This window comes from Accipiter gentilis, unplaced genomic scaffold, assembly GCF_929443795.1.
Source record: "Accipiter gentilis unplaced genomic scaffold, bAccGen1.1, whole genome shotgun sequence".
NCBI lineage: Eukaryota > Metazoa > Chordata > Aves > Accipitriformes > Accipitridae > Astur > Astur gentilis.
The window spans coordinates 5,341,766-5,348,324 of NW_026060868.1; positions in this window are offsets into that span (position 1 = coordinate 5,341,766).

A 6,559-nucleotide genomic window follows, 5' to 3' on the forward strand; every position below is an offset into this window, starting at 1 on the left:
TGCAGCCTATTCACAGGCACAACAGGATCTGGGACCCGGGCTTGCCCAGAGGAGGAACATCTCATGGCTCTCGTCCTCGGCAGAGCCTATTTCCGAAAAGGCACACGTCCGGCTCCTTGTCCCACAAGGAAGGTGGCAGGCCGGAAAGATGTTGCTGGTCTTCACCGTCCCCCTGCAGCCTATTCAAAGGCACAACAGTATTCAGGACCCGGGCACGCCCAGAGGAGGAACATATCATGGCTCTTGTCCTCGGCAGAGCCTCTTCCCGAAAAGGCACACGTCCGGCTCCTTGTCCCACACGGAAGGTGGCAGCCCTGAAAGCTGTTGCTGGTCTTCACCGTCCCCCTGCAGCCTATTCACAGGCACAACAGGATCTGGGACCCGGGCTTGCCCAGAGGAGGAACATATCATGGCTCTCGTCCTCGGCAGAGCCTATTTCTGAAAAGTCACACGTCCGGCTCCTTTTCCCACACGGAAGGTGGCAGGCCGGAAAGATGTTGCTGGTCTTCACCGTCCCCCTGCAGCCTATTCTAAGGCACAACAGGATTTGGGACCCGGGCTTGCCCAGAGGAGGAACATCTCATGGCTCTCGTCCTCGGCAGAGCCTGTTTCCGAAAAGGAGCACGTCCGGCTCCTTGTCCCACACGGAAGGTGGCAGCCCTGAAAGCTGTTGCTGGTCTTCACCGTCCCCCTGCAGCTTATTCACAGGTACAACAGGATCTGGGACCCGGGCTTGCCCAGAGGAGGAACATCTCATGGCTCTCGTCCTCGGCAGGGCCTCTTTTCGAAAAGGCACACGTCCGGCTCCTTGTCCCACAAGGAAGGTGGCAGCCCTGAAAGCTGTTGCTGGTCTTCACCGTCCCCCTGCAGCCTATTCACAGGCACAACAGGATCTGGGACCCGGGCTTGCCCAGAGGAGGAACATCTCATGTCTCTCGTCCTCGGCAGGGCCTGTTTCCGAAAAGGCACACGTCCGGCTCCTTGTCCCACACGGAAGTTGGCACCCCTGAAGGATGTTGCTCGTCTTCACCGTCCCCCTGCAGCCTATTCACAGGCACAACAGGATCTGGGACTCGGGCTTGTCCCGAGGAGGAACATCTCATGGCTCTCTTCCTCGGCAGAGCCTGATTCCGAAAAGGCACACGTCCGGCTCCTTGTCCCACACGGAAGGTGGCAGGCCGGAAAGCTGTTGCTGGTCTTCACCGTCCCCCTGCAGCCTATTCACAGGCACTACAGGATCTGGGATACGGGATTGCCCACAGGAGGAAAATCTCATGGCTCTCGTCCTCGGCAGAACCTGTTTCGGAAACGGCACACATCCTGCACCTTGTGAAAAAAGGTTTACAGTTAGGGGTTAGGCTTAGGGTTAGGGGTTAGGGTTAGGTTAGGGTTAGGGTTGGGATTAGGGTTAGGGTTAGGGTTAGGGTTCGGTTAGGGTTAGGGTTAGGGTTAGGGTTAGGGTCAGGGTTAGGGTTAGGGTTAGGGCCATTAGGGTTAGGGTTAGGGTTAGGGTTAGGGTTAGGGTTAGGGTTACAGTTAGGGTTAGGGTTAGGGTTTAGGGTTAGGGTTAGTGTTAAGGGCTTAGGCTTAGGGTTAGGGTTAGGGTCGTTAGGGATGGGCTTAGGGTTAGGGTTAGGGGTTAGGGTTAGGGTTAGGGTCAGGGTTAGTCTCTCGTCCTCGGCAGAGCCTGTTTCCAAAAAGGCACACGTCCGGCTCCTTGTCCCACACGGAAGGTGGCAGCCCTGAAAGCTGTTGCTGGTCTTCACCGTCCCCCTGCAGCCTATTCACAGGTACAACAGGATTCAGGACCCGGGCTTGCCCAGAGGAGGAACATCTCATGGCTCTCGTCCTCGGCAGAGCCTATTTCTGAAAAGTGACACGACCGGCTCCTTGTCCCACACGGAAGGTGGCAGCCCGGAAAGATGTTGCTGGTCTTCACCGTCCCCCTGCAGCCTATTCACAGGCACAACAGGATCTGGGACCGGGGCTTGCCCAGAGGAGGAACATCTCATGGCTCTCGTCCTCGGCAGAGCCTGTTTCCGAAAAGGCACACGTCCGGCTCCGTGTCCCACACGGAAGGTGGCAGCCCTGAAAGCTTTTGCTGGTCTTCACCGTCCCCCTGCAGCCTATTCACAGGCACAACAGGATCTGGGACCCGGGCTTGCCCCGAGGAGGAACATCTCATTGCTCTCGTCCTCGACAGGGCCTGTTTCCGAAAAGGCACACGTCCGGCTCCTTGTCCTACACGGAAGTTGGCACCCCTGAAGGATGTTGCTGGTCTTCACCGTCCCCCTGCAGCCTATTCACAGGCACAACAGGATCTGGGACCCGGGCTTGCCCAGAGGAGGAACATCTCATGGCTCTCGTCCTCGGCAGAGCCTGATTCCGGAAAGGCACACGTCCGGCTCCTTGTCCCACATGGAAGGTGGCAGGCCGGAAAGCTGTTGCTGGTCTTCACCGTCCCCCTGCAGCCTATTCACAGGCACAACAGGATTCACGATGCGGGCTTGCCCAGAGGAGGACCATCTCATGGCTCTCATCCTCGGCAGGGCCTGTTTCCGAAAAGACACACATCCGGCTCCTTGTCCCACACGGAAGGTGGCAGCCCTGAAAGCTGTTGCTGGTCTTCACCGTCCCCCTGCAGCCTATTCACAGGCACAACAGGATCTGGGATACGGGATTGCCCACAGGAGGAAAATCTCATGGCTCTCGTCCTCGGCAGAACCTGTTTCGAAAACGGCACACATCCTGCACCTTGTGAGAAAAGGTTTACAGTTAGGGGTTAGGCTTAGGGTTAGGGGTTAGGGTTAGGTTAGGGTTAGGGTTGGGATTAGGGTTAGGGTTAGGGTTAGGGTTCGGTTAGGGTTAGGGTTAGGGTTAGGGTTAGGGTCAGGGTTAGGGTTAGGGTTAGGGCCATTAGGGTTAGGGTTAGGGTTAGGGTTAGGGTTAGGGTTAGGGTTACAGTTAGGGTTAGGGTTAGGGTTTAGGGTTAGGGTTAGTGTTAGGGGCTTAGGGTTAGGGTTAGGGTTAGGGTCGTTAGGGATGGGCTTAGGGTTAAGGTTAGGGGTTAGGGTGAGGGTTAGGGTCAGGGTTAGTCTCTCGTCCTCGGCAGAGCCTGTTTCCAAAAAGGCACACGTCCGGCTCCTTGTCTCACACGGAAGGTGGCAGCCCTGAAAGATGTTGCTGGTCTTCACCGTCCCCCTGCAGCCTATTCACAGGCAAAACAGCACTGGGGATCTCTGCTTTCCCAGAGACTCAGCATCTCATGGTGCTCGCTCTCGGCAGAGGCTTTTTCTGAAAAGGCAAACTTACGGCTCCTTCTCCCACAAGGAAGGTGCCATCCTGAAAGCTCTTGCAGGTCTTCACCGTACCCCTACAGCCTATCCAGAGGCACAACAGCAATGGGGATCTCTGCTTTCCTAGAGACTCAGCATCTCATGGTGCTCACTCTCGGCAGAGCCTTTTTCTGAAAAGGCAACCTTACGGCTCATTCTCCCACAAGGAAGGTGTCAGCCCTGAAAGATCTTGTTGGTCTTCACTATCCCCCTGCAGCCTATCTTTAGCCGCAACAGCACTGGGGATCTCTGCTTTCCCAGAGAGTCCGCATATCACAGTTCTCGTTCTCGGCAGAGCCTTTTTCTGAAAAGGCAAAAGTCTGGCTCCTTATCCCACAAGGAACGTGCCAGCCCTAAAAGATCGTGCTGGTCTTCACCGTCCCCCTGCAGCCTATCCACAGGCAAAACAGCACTGGGGATCTCTGCTTTCCCAGAGACTCAGCATGTCACAGTTCTCGTTCTCGACAGAGTCTTTTTCTGAAAAGGCAAACTTACGGCTCCTTCTCCCACAAGGAAGGTGCCAGCCCTGAAAGCTCTTGCAGGTCTTCACTATCCACCTGCAGGCTATCTTTAGCTGCAAAACCACCTGGGATCTCTGCTTTCTCAGAGACTCAGCATCTCATGGTGCTCGCTCTCGGCAGAGCCTTTTTCTGAAAAGGCAAACGTCTGGCTCCTTCACCCACAAGGAAGGTGCCAGCCCTGAAAGATCTTGCTGATCTTCACCGTCCCCCTGTAGCCTATCCACAGGCACAACAGCACTGAGGATCTCTGCTTTCCCATAGAATCAGCATCTCATGGTGCTCGCTCTCGGCAGAGCCTTTTTCTGAAAAGGCAAACGTCTGGCTCCTTCTCCCACACGGAAGGTGGCAGCCCTGAAAGCTGTTGCTGGTCTTCACCATCCCCCTGCAGCCTATTCACAGGCAAAACAGCACTGGGGATCTCTGCTTTCCCAGAGACTCAGCATCTCATGGTGCTCGCTCTCGGCAGAAACATTTTCTGAAAAGGCAAACTTACGGCTCCTTCTCCCCCAAGGAAGGTGCCAGCCCTGAAATCTCTTATAGGTCTTCACTATCCCCCTGCAGCCTATCTTTAGCCACAACAGCACTGGGGATCTCTGCTTTCCCAGAGACTCAGCATGTCACGGTGATCGTTCTCGGCTGAAACTATTTCTGAAAAGGCAAACGTCTGGCTCCTTCTCCCACAAGGAAGGTGCCAGCCCTGAAAGCTGTTGCTGGTCTTCACCGTCCCCCTGCAGCCTATTCACAGGCACAAGAGGATCTGGGATACGGGATTGCCCACAGGAGGAAAATCTCATGGCTCTCGTCCTCGGCAGAACCTGTTTCGGAAACGGCACACATCCTGCACCTTGTGAAAAAAGGTTTACAGTTAGGGGTTAGGCTTAGGGTTAGGGGTTAGGGTTAGGTTAGGGTTAGGGTTGGGATTAGGGTTAGGGTTAGGGTTAGGGTTCGGTTAGGGTTAGGGTTAGGGTTAGGGTTAGGGTCAGGGTTAGGGTTAGGGTTAGGGCCATTAGGGTTAGGGTTAGGGTTAGGGTTAGGGTTAGGGTTACAGTTAGGGTTAGGGTTAGGGTTTAGGGTTAGGGTTAGTGTTAAGGGCTTAGGGTTAAGGTTAGGGTTAGGGTCGTTAGGGATGGGCTTAGGGTTAGGGTTAGGGGTTAGGGTTAGGGTTAGGGTCAGGGTTAGTCTCTCGTCCTCGGCAGAGCCTGTTTCCAAAAAGGCACACGTCCGGCTCCTTGTCCCACACGGAAGGTGGCAGGCCGGAAAGATGTTGCTGGTCTTCACCGTCCCCCTGCAGCCTATTCACAGGTACAACAGGATTCAGGACCCGGGCTTGCCCAGAGGAGGAACATCTCATGGCTCTCGTCCTCGGCAGAGCCTATTTCTGAAAAGTGACACGTCCGGCTCCTTGTCCCACACGGAAGGTGGCAGCCCGGAAATATGTTGCTGGTCTTCACCGTCCCCCTGCAGCCTATTCACAGGCACAACAGGATCTGGGACCGGGGCTTGCCCAGAGGAGGAACATCTCATGGCTCTCGTCCTCGGCAGAGCCTGATTCTGGAAAGGCACACGTCCGGCTCCGTGTCCCACACGGAAGGTGGCAGCCCTGAAAGCTGTTGCTGGTCTTCACCGTCCCCCTGCAGCCTATTCACAGGCACAACAGGATCTGGGACCCGGGCTTGTCCCGAGGAGGAACATCTCATGGCTCTCGTCCTCGGCAGAGCCTGATTCCGAAAAGGCACACGTCCGGCTCCTTGTCCCACACGGAAGGTGGCAGCCCTGAAAGCTGTTGCTGGTCTTCACCGTCCCCCTGTAGCCTATCCACAGGCACAACAGCACTGAGGATCTCTGCTTTCCCATAGAATCAGCATCTCATGGTGCTCGCTCTCGGCAGAGCCTTTTTCTGAAAAGGCAAACGTCTGGCTCCTTCTCCCACACGGAAGGTGGCAGCCCTGAAAGCTGTTGCTGGTCTTCATCATCCCCCTGCAGCCTATTCACAGGCAAAACAGCACTGGGGATCTCTGCTTTCCCAGAGACTCAGCATCTCATGGTGCTCGCTCTCGGCAGAAACATTTTCTGAAAAGGCAAACTTACGGCTCCTTCTCCCACAAGGAAGGTGCCAGCCCTGAAATCTCTTATAGGTCTTCACTATCCCCCTGCAGCCTATCTTTAGCCACAACAGCACTGGGGATCTCTGCTTTCCCAGAGACTCAGCATGTCACGGTGATCGTTCTCGGCTGAAACTATTTCTGAAAAGGCAAACGTCTGGCTCCTTCTCCCACAAGGAAGGTGCCAGCCCTGAAAGCTGTTGCTGGTCTTCACCGTCCCCCTGCAGCCTATTCACAGGCACAAGAGGATCTGGGATACGGGATTGCCCACAGGAGGAAAATCTCATGGCTCTCGTCCTCGGCAGAACCTGTTTCGGAAACGGCACACATCCTGCACCTTGTGAAAAAAGGTTTACAGTTAGGGGTTAGGCTTAGGGTTAGGGGTTAGGGTTAGGTTAGGGTTAGGGTTCGGGTTAGGGTTAGGGTTAGGGTTAGGGTTCGGTTAGGGTTAGGGTTAGGGTTAGGGTTAGGGTCAGGGTTAGGGTTAGGGTTAGGGCCATTAGGGTTAGGGTTAGGGTTACAGTTAGGGTTAGGGTTAGGGTTTAGGGTTAGGGTTAGTGTTAAGGGCTTAGGGTTAAGGTTAGGGTTAGGGTCGTTAGGG